The sequence below is a fragment of the Aulonocara stuartgranti genome (genome assembly GCF_965226115.1).
Source record: "Aulonocara stuartgranti genome assembly, chromosome: 22".
NCBI classification, from domain to species: domain Eukaryota; kingdom Metazoa; phylum Chordata; class Actinopteri; order Cichliformes; family Cichlidae; genus Aulonocara; species Aulonocara stuartgranti.
The window spans coordinates 30,042,723-30,064,646 of record NC_138957.1 but is presented as its reverse complement, the minus strand read 5'-3'; the positions used below and the strand labels follow the sequence as shown (position 1 = coordinate 30,064,646).

General features: G+C 40.3%; 3 long non-coding RNA genes across 3 annotated transcripts; all 3 read left to right on the top strand.

Moving 5' to 3' along the window:
• The first annotated feature begins 846 nt into the window (after positions 1 to 846).
• LOC309699647 lies at positions 847 to 2,995 on the top strand. Its single transcript, XR_014274421.1, has 2 exons — positions 847 to 1,043; positions 2,346 to 2,995. It is a non-coding gene; the product is annotated as an uncharacterized lncRNA (long non-coding RNA).
• Positions 2,996 to 7,292: 4,297 nt separating this feature from the next.
• Positions 7,293 to 9,754, top strand: LOC309699585. The gene is made up of 2 exons (XR_014274405.1): positions 7,293 to 7,500; positions 9,026 to 9,754. It is a non-coding gene; the product is annotated as an uncharacterized lncRNA (long non-coding RNA).
• A 3,871-nt stretch (positions 9,755 to 13,625) lies between these two features.
• Positions 13,626 to 16,061, top strand: LOC309699402. The gene is made up of 2 exons (XR_014274322.1): positions 13,626 to 13,860; positions 15,386 to 16,061. It is a non-coding gene; the product is annotated as an uncharacterized lncRNA (long non-coding RNA).
• Positions 16,062 to 21,924: the final 5,863 nt, after the last annotated feature.

Here is a 21,924-nt window from a genome sequence, read left to right as displayed (position 1 = left end):
CAGCTATTATTATTATTATTATTATTATTATTATTATTATTATTATTATTATTATTATTATTATTATTAAATGCACATTTTCACTCCTGCTGTCTCCAACTCCTAAAATATGAACAGTAAATTCTTATTTGCTGCAACCCCTCAAAGTTGAGCCCTTTCTAAGATGTGAAGAAGGCTGGGAGCAACACAGAGAAACCTGCTATTATTTATCGACCAGGAAGTTGTCCTGGAGCAAGAGCAGAGACGATTGCAGAGCTGAAAGGGGAGACCTGGTTAAGATAGACAGCACGGAGGAGCAGGTATAAAACGTTGCCGCAGGTTCATGTTTTCTGATTCTTACATTTTTGTCATCTTGGCACAGAAAACAGAGTAATTTTAATCAAAATTTCCCTTTAGGAATTCCTGGTTGAAAAAATAAGATACAAAATGCTGGATTTGGAGGACAAGTTCTGGATCGGACTAACAGACTCAGCATCTTAGGGCACATGGTTGTGGACGGATGGCTCACTATGAATTCTGGGATAGGTTGGACCACGAAGGATATTTACCTCGCCTTGTTTCTTGTGTTTTGGTATCAGCCGCAATAAAGGCTCGTTTTTGGTTTATTCAAGTTACTTGCCACGTTCCATTTTGTCAGCATTTAAATCCATTATTCACTCTTCACAAAATCAGCTTCAGCCTGGCTGTTCAAATATTTTGTTTTTTTACTTCCTCACATGCATACCTAGACTGTAAAAACAAACAAACTGTACTGCCCTGCACACTGAAAACTAACAGTTAAGGAGGATCAAGTGACAGCAAGTGATCCTTACAGTGGCCTATGCAACAAGTTGGATGTGACACGGTTTCACAGCACTCTGAGAGTTTGGAGAAGGTGGCCAAACAAGACACCATAAGCAGATGTTCCAATTCGGACATATTATATAATCATGGGAGTTGAGCAGGTTGTGTGGCCAGTGTATTGTTGACATAAAGCTGATAAGTCAGCCTCTAAAACATCCTGAACAGCAGGTAACGTGGCGAGAGACAAGATCAAGCTACAGGTAAGAGTTTAGAACTGCCTTCTTGCTTTCTGCTCAAATTAAAAGTCTACAGTGTAACGCTTTCCTTGTTCTAATCCAATCAGAATAACATGTGCTCTAAAATCCATTTGTGACCCTCTGATTTACTAAGATGGATCCAAACTCATAATTCCCAGATGAGTTAGATCATGTCGTTACTGTTTTTAGTTGTGCTAAATGTTTTATAATGTGAAGACAACAGAAAACATTTTGCTTTGAAAAATTGTAATGATGGTCAGTGTAATCAGGTAAAGACCCAAAAACTGGATAAAAAATGAATTCATGAAGAATATTTTCAATAGTCTTCAATTTATCACTTAGATCTATTTAAACAGTTAAATTGTTTCCCATATTTTTTGCTCCCACTGTATGTTTTTAATAATAATCTGATCACATTGTGTGGTGAATTAACCCTTTTCATTTGTAGTATTTCACATGACTGAGTTCATTTTATTACCACATCGCGTTAAACATTTTCCTTAAATTAATCTGCTGCCTTTTTATTTTCCTACATAAAATATTAATTACAAATACTATTTTAGACCCTGAACTGGTTAACGTTTTTTTTTTTTTGTTGTTGTTGTTGTAATTTTTACATAGAGATTCTTGAGCTTTTCATCCTTTCATCAGTGTCGGTCACATTTATGGAAAAGATCCCATTCATGAAGCATGCAATAACACCAAAGTGAACAGAAACACAGTCCAAACAACACCAGCTGTTAGCACACGAATCTTTTCGCACACATTACCTTGAAACCTGAGGGCTCAGTCAGTGAATGATACTGTGAGCTTTTTGGCACCGACAGTAAGGACATGTATGTGCACAAAGTATTGCAGCTTTTGCCTGATGTTTGATCTGATGTTAGGTATTTGTGATTTTATATACTTTTTTGTTATGTTGACTGTAAAGGTTGTAAAGGTTGTAAAGGTGGCTTACTTTGCTGTTTCCAAACTACTGGCTAGTGGAAGTGGATCACTCAGTTTTACTTTTACCAATAGATGCATTTAATTTTAAGAGTGGAGTCTACTGTGAAGTAGTTATGAGAGAAGTAAAGGAGAAGAGAGTTGATATGGAGCACTGCATTAAAAACATACAGTTGTTTAGTGAAAATGTCTGTACAGACTCAGGAACACCGTTCACTGCAATGTCCACAGAGAATATATATGTAGACAATGCTGAGGATTGCATAAATGTGTTCCAATATAAAATAGACCCTCACAAGGCTGACTGTGTCGATCCAGGTATCCTGGCTAAAATGTAAATCTACTTTTCCTTCTCCACAGCCTCCAGCAAAGCCATGGACTCTAGTGTGCCTCTCGTCCTTTTGCTGCTCATGTGCAGTTCAATCATGGTCGAAGCCCAACTCAAGGTGTATGATCTGCGAGCCAGCAATCTTCCCACCGTTGTCCTGTTAACCACAGATGCCTATGTCAAGGTGTCCTCTGGTTTTACTTCTCTGGGTAAAACATCTGTTCGCTACAATGACGCGAACCCCTGGTGGGAAGAGGAATTCTCGTATTTCAACATTAAGGAAAATGACACGCTGACCCTTAAGGTTTATGACTTGGACTTGGTCTTTGATGATTTGCTGGGAGTCTGCAAAAGGAAGCTGAAGGTGGGAACCTATCAGCATGACTGCTTCCTGACCAAAGGCGGGACTCTCCATTACACTTATACTCTTGGTTGAAACAGTCAGTAGGCATGCAGAGATTTGTATGACATCTGATGTCCACAGGCAGCCTTCATTTACCACAGCTTAACAATGTAGACTGTTATAGTAGAGCTGAAATCCATTTTCAGGGTTTTGATCATCCTCACATTAACCCAAAATACTAAACCTCTTAAAACCTGTAAAGTTTTTCTACTACACTTCAGTCCTTGCTGCCTTGTTTCACCAATTGAAATAAAGTTTCTTGCAATGAAAACATGAAAAGAATGACTAAGCAAATATTCAGAGAATGTCTGACATGTATGATTTAATAAAAGAAACATATTGAGAATATTGTGACTGACAAACAGATTTTTGAAGAGAAAAAATATTTCTATCCATTTGAATTAAAAAGAAGTTATGTTGAAATTGTCCAGTGCCTACTGGGGTAGGCATAAAATATGGCTTTGCGGGCCATATTTTACGCCTACCCCCTCATCGCCCAGCTAAGATTGCCATGACATGGCGTCCACGCACTGGCAAGCGAAAGCAAGGCCGACCAAAGACCACATGGCGTCGAACATTCATGGATGATCTGAGAACTGTTGACATTGCCTGGGACGAAGCTGTAGCAGTCGCTGCTGACAGACATCGATGGAGACCACTAGCTGCCCGATGCGCCGCCCGGCGTAGGAGGAACTAAGTCTAAGTCTAATGTTGAAATTAATGTTTATATGAGAATAAGCCTATGGTTACTAGGATAAATTGAATGAAACACGAAGTGACTGTATGTTCATATACATACATGGAATTAATAATAAGTCACTTGAAGAATGCCTGACCATTGGTTTGTGCCTTGAAGCTCAAGCAAAAATGGGCAACAGGGCAATGATCAAAAACACAGCAACAAATCCACCTCTGAATGGTTAAAAAAACAAATTCTGGAGTGAAACATCAAAGCCCCCAGTCCCCTCCTGGTTCACATTCCCCCTCTGAGGTTCCAGAAACTGGGACAATCCTTTTTGTCCTTTTTATGGCTTTATAGTGGGAGTAAGGGCGCCCTCCGTTTTCGAGGTGCGCCTGCTGCTTGCGGCACAGGGAGGAGAGGGCGGGGCAGTCCAGAGGGAGTCTTCGCCCAGGGCGCCAAACAGGCTAGGACCGCCACTGCGTGACATTTCTTCTCATTGTGTTTGTTATTTTTCATATTCCAATGAAGGCTTTAAGTGTTTCAGAGTGATCACATACAAGAAAATAAACCTTCACAATAAAACAGGAAATGATAAGACACACATACTAAACATATACGGAAAGATGCACACTAAATCTATCTGTGATATCAGGATTCACCATGGTAACAGGTAAAAATAGAGCAGCACCATCGTTTTAATCCAGTGAATATGTTTCATTGTTGACTGTGATGTTTATCTTCAACAGAGAGATGAAAATAGTCATTGTCCTGTTGCATGACTTAAATTGGGCCAAGCTTTTATGTTGTAATAAAAAACAAAATGTCATGAATCGCAAAATGAAAAGCCAGCCAAGAAACACCAGAAACCATTAAATAGTAAAGACTGGCCCTGGATATGCAAGCTGTCCAGGCTGCCCAAGTTGCAAATGATACTCGTGATACCGAGGTTACAGTGAGGCTGGGGCTGCACGAGGCCCACATTCAACTCTGGAGGCTGGGGTTTAGGTTCTTGCCTGAGCGATGGGTGCAGGATGATCAGCATGCTCATGATGTTCTCCATTTTGAGAATACACAGGATTTCCAAGGAACTCAAAATTCTCTCAAAATGATGATCTTGATTCTCAGCCAGCTGTGGAATGGGTTTCACTGACTGCTTCTGAACCAAATATCACAACCAAACAACTCTGAAACCCAGCAAGTCAAAGGGAAATTATTAAAAATACATATGTGTGGCAGTTTGGTCTGCAGCTCGGCTACAAGGGAGGGGCAGTCCAGTGTGTTCAGGGGCAGTGATAGGGGAGGCTGGCCGAGACAGCCGGGATCCATCATTCTAATCATGCCTGCCCTATTTCAGTATTTCAGTAGCTGCTGGGGCCCAGAGAAGGAGTTGGATTTTGAGCAGCTGACTGTGAGGGTGAAAAGTGACATCAGCAGCCAGTAAGAGGAAGAGTGAATGAGCAACAGAGACAGTGACAGCGATAGCAAGACACAGACTACCAGTCAAAGGTTTGGACACGCACTCATTTGATGGTTTTTCTTTATTTTCATGAATATTTACATTTTAGATTCTCACTGAAGGCATCAAAACTATGAATGATCACATATGTATTGAACAAAAAAGTGTGAAATAACTCAAAATGTTTCATATTTTAGATTCTTCAAAATAGTCACCCTTTGCTTTGATTCCTGCGTTGCACACTCTTGGCATTCTCTCAGTGGTCACCTGAAATGGTTTCCCAGAGATGCTGAGCACCTGTTGGCCCTTTTCCTTCACTCTGCCGTCCATCTCATCCCAAAACATCTTGATTGGGTTTAGGTCAGGTGACTGTGGAGGCCAGGCCATCGGGTGCAGCACTCCATTACTTCTTGGTCAAATGCACAGCCTGGGGGTGTGTTTGGGGTCATTGTCCTGTTGAAAAATAAATGATGGTCCAACTAAACGCAAACCAGCTGGGCAGCTATTTGACCATGATTCACACAGTCCCCTCTGAACAGTTGATGTAGAGCTATGTCTGCTACTGTAACGCCGTGTGGCATTTATCTGGGCTCTAATCTGAGGTTCTGTTAACTTGGGATTTCTGAGGCTGGTGACTCAGATGAATTTATCCTCAGCAGCAGAGGTGATTCTTGGTCTTCCTTTCCTCATGTGAACCAGTTTCGTCCTAACACTTGATGATTTTTGCAACTGTACTTGGGGACACATTCAAAGTTTTAGCAATTTTCTGGACTAACTGACCTTCAGTTCATAAAGTAATGAAGGACTGTTGTTTCTCTTTACATAGCTGATTGGTTCTTGCCATAATATGAATTCTAACAGTTGTCAAATAGGGCTGTCACCTCTGCTGCCCTAGTTCACAAACTGCAGCTTGTTCAAAATGCTGCTGCGCGTCTCTTAACTGGGACTGGTAGGTTTGAGTCTACTACTCCAGTTCTTTCTGACATGCACTGGCTATTAAATATTGTATTGATTTTAAAATCTTATTGATCACTTTTAAAATCATAAATAATACCGTGCCCAGCTATCTTACTGATCTCCTCAGCCTTTATACCCCTAGGAGAGCGCTTAGATCAGTAGGCCAAATGCTCCTGGTGGGACCTAGATCTCGGCTTAAGACCAGAAGTGACCGCACATTTGCCTCTGTTGCACCCTACCTCTCGAATAATCTCCCTCAAGCTATTCGAGTGTCTGATCCAATTCAATCTTTTAAATCTCAATTAAAAACGTGTTTATTTAGCCTAGCCTTCCCGGCTGCCTAGAGCCCGCATTTGTAAGTGTACTGCATTTTATCGTTTTGCTCTGATTAATGTTTATAATGATTTAACCTTCAGCCTTTTGGCTTGTGCCTACTGTGTCTGTTGTATTATTGGTTAGTTATGTCTCCCACCTGTCAGTGTATTTGTACCTGTTATTGCTCTTAATTGGTTCTATGAAGCACTTTGGCATACCTCTTGTTTTAAATGTGATATACAAATAAAATTGTATTGTATTGTGTACTAGCTTGACTTTTTCCACAAGACAAGTGATGGTCCCAACCCCATTAAGAAGGCAAGAAATTCCACAAATGAACCCTGACAAGGCACACCTGTGAAGTGAAAACCATTTCAGGTGACTACATCATGAAGCTCACTGAGAGAAGGCAAAGGGTGTCTACATTCACGAATCTAAAATATAAAACACATTTAGAGTTATTTATCATTTTTTTCTTTGCTACATAATTCCATATATCTTGCTTCATATATCTGATGTCTTCCGTTTGTTTCTACTATGTAGAAAGTAGTAAAAATATAGAAAAAACATTAAATGAGAAGCTGTGTTCAAACTTTTGACTGTTAGTGTATATCTATATAAGGTAAGTTGTGGATTTTAAATCATTTAATATGCATCTGTTAATCCTACAACTTCAGCTGCTTGAGTTGAATAGTAAGTAAGTAAGTAAAATTTATTTATATAGCACTTTTTAAGACAAGAAACTATAACAAAGTGCTTCACATGAAAATGTAAAAGCATATCAAACAAACAATTTAACAATATAAAGGTGGCACATGGTTGTGGACGGATGGCTCACTATGAATTCTGGGATAGGTTGGACCACGAAGGATATTTACCTCGCCTTATTTCTTGTGTTTTGGTATCAGCCACAATAAAGGCTCGTTTTTGGTTTACTCAAGTTATTTTCCACGTCCCATTTTGTCAGCATTTAAATCCATTATTCACTCTTCACAAAATCAGCTTCAGCCTGGCTGTTACAAATTTTTGTCTTTTTTACTTCCTCACATGCATACCTAGACTGTAAAAACAAACAAACTGTACTGCCCTGCACACTGAAAACTAACAGCTAAGGAGGATCAAGTGACAGCAAGTGATCCTTACAGTGGCCTATGCAACAAGTTGGATGTGACACGGTTTCACAGCACTCTGAGAGTTTGGAGAAGGTGGCCAAACAAGACACCATAAGCAGATGTTCCAATTCGGACATATTATATAATCATGGGAGTTGAGCAGGTTGTGTGGCCAGTGTATTGTTGACATAAAGCTGATAAGTCAGCCTCTAAAACATCCTGAACAGCAGGTAACGTGGCGAGAGACAAGACCAAGCTACAGGTAAGAGTTTAGAACTGCTTCTTGCTTTCTGCTCAAATTAAAAGTCTACAGTGTAACACTTTCCTTGTTCTAATCCAATCAGAATAACATGTGCTCTAAAAGCCATTTGTGACCCTCTGATTTACTAAGATGGATCCAAACTCATAATTCCCAGATGAGTTAGATCAGCAGTTCCCAACCCCCGGGCTGGTACCGGTCCGTGAGTAGTTTGGTACCGGGCCGCGAGAGTTGAGGCTCAGATGTGAAATGTATAGTTTTCAGGGTTTTTATCGGTTTTCAGCGTTATTTTGTTATCATTTTTATCGTTTACTTGGTTTTCCTGGGTCTTTTCACGTGTGTTATGAATAAATCTTCTTTTTTTCAGTACCGGTACTAGTTTTATTTTGTTGTATTTATCCGCGACACCTTAGAGGCCGGTCCGTGAAAATATTGTCGGGCATAAACCGGTCCGTGACGCAAAAAAAGTTGGAGACCGCTGAGTTAGATCATGTTGTTACTGTTTTTAGTTATGCTAAATGTTTTATAATGTGAAGACAACAGAAAACATTTTGCTTTGAAAAAGCTTTTTTCCTGTAACACACAGAATTGACTGTGAATAGGCAATAAGACATGTTACACATAGCATGAAAAATCCTAAAGAACTTTCCTGAAACCCAAAGAATACCTGAACTGTGCCCATGGAAAATTCACTCAATATTCAAAATATTGTTTAATATTAAATAACAAAGGAATAAGCTTCTTTCTTTTGGGGGATCAGGACTATACATAGCATTTCTACAGGTCTCTGATTTGTCAAACCTTTTTTTCCTGTTTAATGTTAGGTATTTGTGATTTTATATACTTTTTTGTTATGTTGACTGTAAAGGTTGTAAAGGTTGTAATGGTGGCTTACTTTGCTGTTTCCAAACTACTGGCTAGTGGAAGTGGATCACTCAGTTTTACTGTTACCAATAGATGTGTGACGTATGCTATGCACAGATACACCCACACACAGGTTGTTATCATCAGATTCCACATTTATTGAGAGTGTCCACGGAATTATAACAGAACACCGTCTGACAGCGGTCGGTTCCCGCAGCGTCTTCCTCCTCCGTTCCTCTCCACCTCACTATATAAAAGGAAGGAAAACCACCATCAGTCCAAATCGCCATCAGCTGTTCTCACCAGCACCGCCCCGTTGAGCTCACTGCACCACTTCTCCCCTGCAGCCGCGCCCCGGACCACACCTCCGCCACAAGATGCATTTAATTTTAAGAGTGGAGTCTACTGTGAAGTAGTTATGAGAGAAGTAAAGGAGAAGAGAGTTGATATGGAGCACTGCATTAAAAACATACACAGTTGTTTAGTGAAAATGTCTGTACAGACTCAGGAACACTGTTCACTGCAATGTCCACAGAGAATATATATGTAGACAATGCTGAGGATTGCATAAATGTGTTCCAATATAAAATAGACCCTCACAAGGCTGACTGTGTCGATCCAGGTATCCTGGTTAAAATGTAAATCTACTTTTCCTTCTCCACAGCCTCCAGCAAAGCCATGGACTCTAGTGTGCCCCTCGTCCTTTTGCTGCTCATGTGCAGTTCAATCATGGTCGAAGCCCAACTCAAGGTGTATGATCTGCGAGCGACTGATCTTCCCACCGTTGTCCTGTTAACCACAGATGCCTATGTCAAGGTGTCCTCTGGTTTTACTTCTCTGGGTAAAACATCTGTACGCTACAATGACGCGAACCCCTGGTGGGAAGAGGAATTCTCGTATTTCAACATTAAGGAAAATGACACGCTGACCCTCAAGGTTTATGACGTAGACTTGGTCTTTGATGATTTGCTGGGAGTCTGCAAAAGGAAGCTGAAGGTGGGAACCTATCAGCATGACTGCTTCCTGACCAAAGGCGGGACTCTCCATTACACTTATACGCTTGGTTGAAACAGTCAGTAGGCATGCAGAGATTTGTATGACATCTGATGTCCACAGGCAGCCTTCATTTACCACAGCTTAACAATGTAGACTGTTATAGTAGATCTGAAATCCATTTTCAGGGTTTTGATCATCCTGACATTAACCAAAAATATTAAACCTCTTAAAACCTGTAAAGTTTTTCTACTACACTTCAGTCCTTGCTGCCCTGTTTCACCAATTGAAATAAAGTTTCTTGCAATGAAAACATGAAAAAATAAAAGAATGACTAAGCAAATATTCAGAGAATGTCTGACATGTATGATTTAATAAAAGAAACATATTGAGAATATTGTGACTGACAAACAGATTTTTGAAGAGATTAAATATTTCTATCCATTTGAATTAAAAAGAAGTTATGTTGAAATTAATGTTTATATGAGAATACGCCTATGGTTACTAGGATAAATTGAATGAAACATGAAGTGACTGTATGTTCATATACATACATGGAATTAATAATAAGTCACTTTAAGAATGCCTGACCATCGGTTTGTGCCTTGAAGCTCAAGCAAACTTGTGCAACAGGGAAATGATCAAAAACACAGCAACAAATCCACCTCTGAATGGTTAAAAAAACAAATTCTGGAGTGAAACATCAAAGCCCCCAGTCCCCTCTGAGGTTCCAGAAACTGGGACAATCCTTTTTGTCCTTTTTATGGCTTTATAGTGGGAGTAAGGGCGCCCTCCGTTTGCGAGGTGCGCCTGCTGCTTGCGGCACAGGGAGGAGAGGGCGGGGCGGTCCAGAGGGAGTCTTCGCCCAGGGCGCCAAACAGGTTAGGACCGCCACTGCGTGACATTTCTTCTCATTGTGTTTGTTATTTTTCATATTCCAATGAAGGCTTTAAGTGTTTCAGAGTGATCACATACAAGAAAATAAACCTTCACAATAAAACAGGAAATGATAAGACACGCATACTAAACAGATACGGAAAGATGCACACTAAATCTATCTGTGATATCAGGATTCACCATGGTAACAGGTAAAAATAGAGCAGCACCATCGTTTTAATCCAGTGAATATGTTTCATTGTTGACTGTGATGTTTATCTTCAACAGAGAGATGAAAATAGTCATTGTCCTGTTGCATGACTTAAATTGGGCCAAGCTTTTATGTTGTAATAAAAAACAAAATGTCATGAATCGCAAAATGAAAAGCCAGCCAAGAAACACCAGAAACCATTAAATAGTAAAGACTGGCCCTGGATATGCAAGCTGTCCAGGCTGCCCAAGTTGCAAATGATACTCGTGATACCGAGGTTACAGTGAGGCTGGGGCTGCACGAGGCCCACATTCAACTCTGGAGGCTGGGGTTTAGGTTCTTGCCTGAGCGATGGGTGCAGGATGATCAGCATGCTCATGATGTTCTCCATTTTGAGAATACACAGGATTTCCAAGGAACTCAAAATTCTCTCAAAATGATGATCTTGATTCTCAGCCAGCTGTGGAATGGGTTTCACTGACTGCTTCTGAACCAAATATCACAACCAAACAACTCTGAAACCCAGCAAGTCAAAGGGAAATTATTAAAAATACATATGTGTGGCAGTTTGGTCTGCAGCTCGGCTACAAGGGAGGGGCAGTCCAGTGTGTTCAGGGGCAGTGATAGGGGAGGCTGGCCGAGACAGCCGGGATCCATCATTCTAATCATGCCTGCCCTATTTCAGTATTTCAGTAGCTGCTGGGGCCCAGAGAAGGAGTTGGATTTTGAGCAGCTGACTGTGAGGGTGAAAAGTGACATCAGCAGCCAGTAAGAGGAAGAGTGAATGAGCAACAGAGACAGTGACAGCGATAGCAAGACACAGACTACCAGTCAAAGGTTTGGACACGCACTCATTTGATGGTTTTTCTTTATTTTCATGAATATTTACATTTTAGATTCTCACTGAAGGCATCAAAACTATGAATGATCACATATGTATTGAACAAAAAAGTGTGAAATAACTCAAAATGTTTCATATTTTAGATTCTTCAAAATAGCCACCCTTTGCTTTGATTCCTGCGTTGCACACTCTTGGCATTCTCTCAGTGGTCACCTGAAATGGTTTCCCAGAGATGCTGAGCACCTGTTGGCCCTTTTCCTTCACTCTGCCGTCCATCTCATCCCAAAACATCTTGATTGGGTTTAGGTCAGGTGACTGTGGAGGCCAGGCCATCGGGTGCAGCACTCCATTACTTCTTGGTCAAATGCACAGCCTGGGGGTGTGTTTGGGGTCATTGTCCTGTTGAAAAATAAATGATGGTCCAACTAAACGCAAACCAGCTGGGCAGCTATTTGACCATGATTCACACAGTCCCCTCTGAACAGTTGATGTAGAGCTATGTCTGCTACTGTAACGCCGTGTGGCATTTATCTGGGCTCTAATCTGAGGTTCTGTTAACTTGGGATTTCTGAGGCTGGTGACTCAGATGAATTTATCCTCAGCAGCAGAGGTGATTCTTGGTCTTCCTTTCCTCATGTGAACCAGTTTCGTCCTAACACTTGATGATTTTTGCAACTGTACTTGGGGACACATTCAAAGTTTTAGCAATTTTCTGGACTAACTGACCTTCAGTTCATAAAGTAATGAAGGACTGTTGTTTCTCTTTACATAGCTGATTGGTTCTTGCCATAATATGAATTCTAACAGTTGTCAAATAGGGCTGTCACCTCTGCTGCCCTAGTTCACAAACTGCAGCTTGTTCAAAATGCTGCTGCGCGTCTCTTAACTGGGACTGGTAGGTTTGAGTCTACTACTCCAGTTCTTTCTGACATGCACTGGCTATTAAATATTGTATTGATTTTAAAATCTTATTGATCACTTTTAAAATCATAAATAATACCGTGCCCAGCTATCTTACTGATCTCCTCAGCCTTTATACCCCTAGGAGAGCGCTTAGATCAGTAGGCCAAATGCTCCTGGTGGGACCTAGATCTCGGCTTAAGACCAGAAGTGACCGCACATTTGCCTCTGTTGCACCCTACCTCTCGAATAATCTCCCTCAAGCTATTCGAGTGTCTGATCCAATTCAATCTTTTAAATCTCAATTAAAAACGTGTTTATTTAGCCTAGCCTTCCCGGCTGCCTAGAGCCCGCATTTGTAAGTGTACTGCATTTTATCGTTTTGCTCTGATTAATGTTTATAATGATTTAACCTTCAGCCTTTTGGCTTGTGCCTACTGTGTCTGTTGTATTATTGGTTAGTTATGTCTCCCACCTGTCAGTGTATTTGTACCTGTTATTGCTCTTAATTGGTTCTATGAAGCACTTTGGCATACCTCTTGTTTTAAATGTGATATACAAATAAAATTGTATTGTATTGTGTACTAGCTTGACTTTTTCCACAAGACAAGTGATGGTCCCAACCCCATTAAGAAGGCAAGAAATTCCACAAATGAACCCTGACAAGGCACACCTGTGAAGTGAAACCATTTCAGGTGACTACATCGTGAAGCTCACTGAGAGAAGGCAAAGGGTGTCTACATTCACGAATCTAAAATATAAAACACATTTAGAGTTATTTATCATTTTTTTCTTTGTTACATAATTCCATATATCTTGCTTCATATATCTGATGTCTTCCGTTTGTTTCTACTATGTAGAAAGTAGTAAAAATATAGAAAAAACATTAAATGAGAAGCTGTATTCAAACTTTTGACTGTTAGTGTATATCTATATAAGGTAACTTGTGGATTTTAAATCATTTAATATGCATCTGTTAATCCTACAACTTCAGCTGCTTGAGTTGAATAGTAAGTAAGTAAGTAAAATTTATTTATATAGCACTTTTTAAGACAAGAAACTATAACAAAGTGCTTCACATGAAAATGTAAAAGCATATCAAACAAACAATTTAACAATATAAAGGTGGCACATGGTTGTGGACGGATGGCTCACTATGAATTCTGGGATAGGTTGGACCACGAAGGATATTTACCTCGCCTTGTTTCTTGTGTTTTGGTATCAGCCACAATAAAGGCTCGTTTTTGGTTTACTCAAGTTATTTTCCACGTCCCATTTTGTCAGCATTTAAATCCATTATTCACTCTTCACAAAATCAGCTTCAGCCTGGCTGTTACAAATTTTTGTCTTTTTTACTTCCTCACATGCATACCTAGACTGTAAAAACAAACAAACTGTACTGCCCTGCACACTGAAAACTAACAGCTAAGGAGGATCAAGTGACAACAGTGGCCTATGCAACAAGTTGGATGTGACACGGTTTCACAGCACTCTGAGAGTTTGGAGAAGGTGGCCAAACAAGACACCATAAGCAGATGTTCCAATTCGGACATATTATATAATCATGGGAGTTGAGCAGGTTGTGTGGCCAGTGTATTGTTGACATAAAGCTGATAAGTCAGCCTCTAAAACATCCTGAACAGCAGGTAACGTGGCGAGAGACAAGACCAAGCTACAGGTAAGAGTTTAGAACTGCTTCTTGCTTTCTGCTCAAATTAAAAGTCTACAGTGTAACGCTTTCCTTGTTCTAATCCAATCAGAATAACATGTGCTCTAAAAGCCATTTGTGACCCTCTGATTTACTAAAATGGATCTAAACTCATAATTCCCAGATGAGTTAGATCAGCAGTTCCCAACCCCCGGGCTGGTACCGGTCCGTGAGTCGTTTGGTACCGGGCTGCGCGAGTTGAGGCTCAGGTGTGAAATGTATAGTTTTCAGGGTTTTTATCGGTTTTCAGCGTTATTTTGTTATCGTTTTTATCGTTTACTTGGTTTTCCTGGGTCTTTTCATGTGTGTTATGAATACATTTTCTTTTTTTCAGTACCGGTACTAGTTTTATTTTGTTGTATTTATCCGCGACACCTTAAAGGCCGGTCCATGAAAATATTGTCGGGCATAAACCGGTCTGTGGCGCAAAAAAGGTTGGAGACCGCTGAGTTAGATCATGTTGTTACTGTTTTTAGTTATGCTAAATGTTTTATAATGTGAAGACAACAGAAAACATTTTGCTTTGAAAAAGCTTTTTTCCTGTAACACACAGAATTGACTGTGAATAGGCAAGAAGACATGTTACACATAGCATGAAAAATCCTAAAGAACTTTCCTGAAACCCAAAGAATACCTGAACTGTGCCCATGGAAAATTCACTCAATATTCAAAATATTGTTTAATATTAAATAACAAAGGAATAAGCTTCTTTCTTTTGGGGGATCAGGACTATACATAGCATTTCTACAGGTCTCTGATTTGTCAAACCTTTTTTTCCTGTTTAATGTTAGGTATTTGTGATTTTATATACTTTTTTGTTATGTTGACTGTAAAGGTTGTAAAGGTTGTAATGGTGGCTTACTTTGCTGTTTCCAAACTACTGGCTAGTGGAAGTGGATCACTCAGTTTTACTGTTACCAATAGATGTGTGACGTATGCTATGCACAGATACACCCACACACAGGTTGTTATCATCAGATTCCACATTTATTGAGAGTGTCCACGGAATTATAACAGAACACCGTCTGACAGCGGTCGGTTCCCGCAGCGTCTTCCTCCTCCGTTCCTCTCCACCTCACTATATAAAAGGAAGGAAAACCACCATCAGTCCAAATCGCCATCAGCTGTTCTCACCAGCACCGCCCCGTTGAGCTCACTGCACCACTTCTCCCCTGCAGCCGCGCCCCGGACCACACCTCCGCCACAAGATGCATTTAATTTTAAGAGTGGAGTCTACTGTGAAGTAGTTATGAGAGAAGTAAAGGAGAAGAGAGTTGATATGGAGCACTGCATTAAAAACATACACAGTTGTTTAGTGAAAATGTCTGTACAGACTCAGGAACACCGTTCACTGCAATGTCCACAGAGAATATATATGTAGACAATGCTGAGGATTGCATAAATGTGTTCCAATATAAAATAGACCCTCACAAGGCTGACTGTGTCGATCCAGGTATCCTGGCTAAAATGTAAATCTACTTTTCCTTCTCCACAGCCTCCAGCAAAGCCATGGACTCTAGTGTGCCCCTCGTCCTTTTGCTGCTCATGTGCAGTTCAATCATGGTCGAAGCCCAACTCAAGGTGTATGATCTGCGAGCGACTGATCTTCCCACCGTTGTCCTGTTAACCACAGATGCCTATGTCACAGTGTCCTCTGGTTCTACTTCTCTGGGTAAAACATCTGTTCGCTACAATGACCCGAACCCCTGGTGGGAAGAGGAATTCTCCTATTTCTACACTGAGGAAAATGACACGCTGACCCTCGAGGTTTATGACGTAGACTTGGTCTTTGATGATCAGCTGGGAGTCTGCCAAAGGCAGCTCAAGGTGGGAACCTATCAGCATGACTGCTTCCTGACCAAAGGCGGGACTCTCCATTACACTTATACTCTTGGTTGAAACAGTCAGTAGGCATGCAGAGATTTGTATGACATCTGATGTCCACAGGCAGCCTTCATTTACCACAGCTTAACAATGTAGACTGTTATAGTAGATCTGAAATCCATTTTCAGGGTTTTGATCATGCTCACATTAACCAAAAATATTAAACCTCTTAAAACCTGTAAAGTTTCTTTTACTACACTTCAGTCCTTGCTGCCTTGTTTCACCAATTGAAATAAAGTTTCTTGCAATGAAAACATAAAAACAATAAAAGAATGACTATGCAAATATTCAGAGAATGTCTGACATGTCTCACCTGCTCTTGTTCCCTCTCTGCTCCTCTCTTACCCTCTTTGTGCTGACAATCAAGCCAAACACCAACATCATCAAATATACAGTTGAAACCAGATATTTACACACTCTTCAGATAAAAACACAAACACTTTTTTAATTGTAACATCACATCAGACTGTTTATTTTTTTTACATTAATAAATATTTTAAGAAATTGTTAAAATTAAGAGTAAAGAGAGAAATTGTCTGTATTACCCAAATTGTATTCACAATTGAGCCACACTTATGGAGCTCCACAATTCTTTTCCTGGTGTTTTGGTTGACATCTCTTGATTTTCCCATGTCAAAGAAACAGGCTCTGTGTTTTGCCTTATATGCATCCACAGGTGTGCCACCAATTTACTCACATGGACTCTACTAACCTATCAGAAGCTTCTTAAGCTCAGAATGGAATCGTCTGGAGTTTCTTATTAATTAACAATAAACTTAGTGTAGATGTACTCCTAAATTTGATGAAAGTGATTAAAATAGACAGCTCTTTCTCTCGTTATTCTGACATTTAACTAATTCAAATGATATTTCAATATTTATTTATTTTAAAACAAAACAAGTTTACTCTAAATTGATGTTTAACAGTAACAGTAAAAAAAAAAGTGTATGTAAATATCTGGTTTCAACTGTGAATATACTGCTGTGTGCTGAAAATGCTCTTGTTTTGCATAGAAATATACTAAACAACATACAAAGCATAATATATAAAATAACATCTACCTGAGTTTTTTCTTGAAAGAAGCCCCTTATGTCCATTGTTGTGTTCATCAGTACATACCTGAAACCGATTTAGAGAGCTTTATTTAGCCGTGGAGGGTAATAACTGAAAATATGAAATAAACACACATGTAAGCTAAGACTCTCTAAAAAACAGTATTGTTGTGGTTCGGCTTTTCATTTCGCCATTTGTTGATTCACTCAAAGAGCAAGTAACGTAATATGGGTCAAGTGATCAGTTTGATATCAATCTTTTGTGATAAACCGTCGTATTTACATTATTTGTCCAGTACGGATGATTTGCTTCCTGGTCAAACTGAAGCTCTCCTCTGTCTCCCTGGCTGCACATTTCCAACAGCGCACTCGCAGGCAGTAGCTCCCCCCGCCCCCTCGCCTAGTGCCCAAGCTCGGATCATACCAAAATTAGGGGGAATTTACGCACAGTCGTAAATTCCCATAGTGTGCGCAATGTGCTTCGAATATTGTGTGTGGTTTTCGTTTTATACAGTTGTCAGTCAGGCATCTAACTATGAAACAAATTACACTCCAAAACAGTCAGAGCTGAAGAGAAACTGAGGGTTGTTCTTATTTTCTTCAATCAGTGACGAATAGTGAGATGTTCTGGCTTTGTGGAGGGCTTTCTTATAAAGCAGCAAACTATTTCTCCAGGCTAAATGATGATCCTCTAAATTTGTGACACGCCATTTCCTCTCCAGCTTACGAGTCATCTGCTTTAGGGTACGTGTTTGAGAATTATACCACGGAGTCAGGTACTTCTGATTAGAGACCTTAGTTTTCACAGGAGCTACAGTATCCAGAGTCGTACGTAGTGAGGAGGTGAAATTATTAACAAGATAATTGACCTCTGTTGGGGTAGCGTTCAGATAGCTGCTCTGCTCTATGTTGGTACAGTGCATTGAAGATGATAACAGTGGGTGGATTATATTCTTAAACTTAGTTACAGCGCTTTCAGAAAGACATCTACTTTGATAAAGTCTACTCTCCACTGCTGTGTAATCAATTATTGTAAATGTTATCAGGAAATGATCAGACAGGAGAGGGTTTTCAGGAAACACTGTTAAATGTTCAGTTTCTATGCCATATGTTAAAACAAGATCTAGAGTGTGATTAAAGTGGTGGGTGGGTTCTTTTACATTTTGAGAGAAACCAGTTGAGTCTAATAACAGATTAAATGCCATGTTGAGGCTGTCATTTTTAGAATCTACATGGATGTTAAAATCACCCACAATAATCATCCTGCTGCAACCAGGTTTCTGTAAGGCAGAGTGAATCGATTTGTTGATCAATTGATCACCTAATATTTAATAATCCACATTTCACTGTTTTACTCTTTGGTTCAGATGTGGATACTTTATTGTTCTTTCTTTGTAATTGTTTATGTTTAAGTTGTTTGTTGCTGGTTTTTAGTTTGTTTTTGTCTGTTTGGGAGCTGGCACAGTCTCTATGGAGATGGGTTTTTGGGGGGGTAGCAGGAAGAGAGAAGCTGCAGAGAGGCGTGTAAGACTGCAACTCTGCTTCATAGTATCTCTATGAACAATATTTTTCTGTCGCGGTCTCTAAGTACACATCCCTGTCTTATGGTGTGCCACAAGGTTCTGTGCTGGGGCCCTTATTGTTTTTAATATATCTACTTCCTCTCCAGCATGTTTTGAGCCCTTTGAGGACATTTGCTACTACTGCTACGCAGATGACATCCAGTTATATATTTCTTTTGAACCTGAAGATGTTTCTAAGCTGCAGATTCTAAATGTGTGCTTAGAATCCATCAAAGGCTGGATCGCTGACAACTTCCTCCAACTTAATGAAGAAAAGACTGAAGTCCTTGTATGTGCTCCGGACAGACATGTACCTAACATAATAAATGCTCTTGGTGTCATGGTCCTGGGTCGTGCGACCCGGTGTTTTGTGTTTAGTCTATTTTGATGTTTATTGATTGTTTAGGTTCATTAAGGTAGTCCAGCCATTTGTATATATCACCCTTGCATTACGTCTCCCTTGCCCTTCGTGTGTTTATGTCTGTGCGTCTTGTACTGTCAAGTTCATGCTGTCAGTATTGTCACCTCCCCCTGTACTACGTCTCCCCGGTTCGTGTCTCATGTTTCCTGTTTTACTTTGAAGGCCTGCATTCACTGTCTGTGTATTCAGTTTCACTCCTCCTGTCCTGTCGTTAAGTTCATGTGTGTCAGCTGCGTTCCCATGTGTGGCCACTTCCCCTGATCATCCCTCATGTGTATTTAGTCTCTGTGTTTCTTACAGTCTGTGTCGCGTCGTCTGTGTTCCCACCCTCCGTGTTTCCATGCCTGGTCTGTTGTCTTCCAAGCCATAGCCTCACCATCGTTTGTTCCCAGTTTAGGTTTCTGTTTAGCCACGTTATCCCTGCTGTATTTGTACACCTTGTTTTCAGCCATATTAAAGGCTCGCCTTCTGTTAAAGCTCACTCCCGTCTGCTCACTTGTGTACGCACCTGGGTCCATTACACGCATTCTCCACTCGGTCCTCTTTCAACATTTGTGAAATCGTCTATCGGGAACCTCGGGGTAACCTTTGATTCTGCTCTTACTCTGGATGTTCACATCAAATCTCTGGTTCTTTCCTGCTTCTATCATTTAAGAAACATCTCTAAATTGAGCCCTATAGTATCTCATACTGAACTGGAGATTGTTATTCATGCATTCATTTCATCACGATTGGACTACTGTAATTCACTGTTTACATGTCTAAACAAAAACTCCCTGGAGCGTCTGCAGGTTGTCCAAAATGCTGCTGCAAGGCTTCTGACAAAAACATCTAAGTAGTCCAATGTGACACTGTTGCTTATACAGCTGCACTGGCTCCCCGTTGAATTTAGAGTCCATTTTAAGGTACTGGTTCTGACATTTAAAGCTCTTCAAGGACAAGCACAAGCGTACATCATTGAACTTTTACAGCCCTATGTCCCTAGTAGGTCCCTGAGGCCTTGTGAACAGGGCCTACTTGTTATTCAGCATACAAGGCTGAAAACCAAGGGTGGTAGAGCTTTTGCCACTGTGGCCGCCAGACTGTGGAACTCTCTTCCTCGGAATTCAAGATCTGCAGACTCAGTGGTCACTTTTAAAAAAACAACTAAAAACACATCTTTTTAGAATTGCATTTTATTAACTTCTGTTTTTGTTTTATACTTTGGGAAGCAGTTTGAGATCTTTTATCTAGAAATGTGCTATATAAATAAAATTGTACTTACACCAGAAGAGGGCAGCATGCCCATCTGTTTTAAAGAAATATCTTACTATGAAACTTGACACATACCTCATCAAAACTCAAGACACTGTAGTAGAAGATTTAGACATGACAATCTCTGACGAAACATGTGCCTCCATATTCAAACACGTAAACACAACATCATTATGTGCCCGCCCTGGTTTAATCCAGTTTGCAGTGGTGCAAAGAACCCATTTCTCAAAATCCAGATTAACTTGTATCTATCCTAAATTCTCTCCATATTGTTTGTGACAGATGCAAAACTGCTGAAGCCTCACTGATCCACATGTGCTGGTCTTGTCTCTTGTCCCAGTCTCTTTCAGTTTAGAGAAAGTGTGTGAATGTGGCATGTTGTACAGAGCACTTTGAGTAATCTGGGAGACTAGAAAAGTGCTATATAAGAGTCAGTCCATTCATTGAGTTTCATCATGTTACTTTTGCATGTTCTGGCACATATTGTTATGACATGGCTTGATTAAAGTACACAATAGGCTGACATCTGGGCAGCACAGAACAGTGTGTCTACAACTGGTCCGTGGCTGCACACAACTTACACATGGCCCACATACCGCAAAGAATGACGGCCCTTTGGTGGCCAAGATTAGGTTTGCCAGAGGTAGTCCACACATGGGCCAACACAGAACCACCAGTGTGTCTGCAAGTGGCCTTGTGCTGGCCCATCTGTGGGGCCACATCTGGCAAACCAGATCTGGGCCACCAAAGGGCTGTCAATCTTTGCGGTATGTGGGCCTTGTGTAAGCACATTGTGTGGGCCAGATCTAGGCCATACCAATTTTGCTAAGTGGGAAGTGTTGGGCTAACTACCCCAAATGTACAGATCATATGTAACCCTTTTCTTCTCTTTCTGTTTATATGTATGAAGAAAAAACTCTTAATAAAAATACATTGTTTAAAGAAATATCTCACTATGGCTCTAAATACTACAAAAACTTTCTGCTGGTTGTCAAATGATTTATAAAAAGTTAATGTTTACAGGACTGCAGTTCTTACAATGGAGAGACAGTTTTAACATGGCGTCACGAACGGTCCACAGATCTGCATTTTAGGTTATTCTATTACTCTAAACTGCCTGCATTCTTATTTGTAGTGTAAGTAGACTGAGTGGTTTGTAAGATTAGAAAAGCTCTGTGTACATGCCAGTGTTGTAACTTAAAATAACGTAAAACTAAAACCAATGATATCATTTGACTATAGAAAAAAAGAGAGAACTCAATTAGCTTTGAAAGTTTCAAGCATTTAAGGCAAAGGTCAACAGCAGAACAAACTGAGGAACTGTTGCTAACTGTGTGTGTGTGTGTGTGTGTGTGTGTGTGTGTGTGTGTGTGTGTGTGTGTGTGTGTGTGTGTGTGTGTGTGTGTGTGTGTGTGTGTGTGTGTGTTTTTTTTTTTTAATTTGTTATCGGATGCAACAAGTCTTGTGCTTCCTGTCTGGTTGGTTTTAATTTCTGTGTCTGGCAGCTTCATGTTGTAGAGTTATTTATGTTGTTGTGTCCACTTTCTGCACTTGAATATTGTAGAACATCTGACCAATGTTGTTCATTAATGCTGCTTTAATATACCTGTTCCGTATTAGTATGCTGCGCATGCACGCAGTGAGACGGGGCAAGAGAAAAGGGACCCGCCCCCTGGAATGTGATGACTAACGTGTAATGGTTGCTTTGTTTCGAAGTAAATGATGCTCGATGATATTCACGAACCCTGAGTCATTATTAAACGACAAACATGGTGTCAGAAGTTGTGGTTCGGTCATCTACTCCAGCACTGCTGACGGAGTGGTAAGACTAAAGTTTTCCCAACACTTTACGGACGAAGCA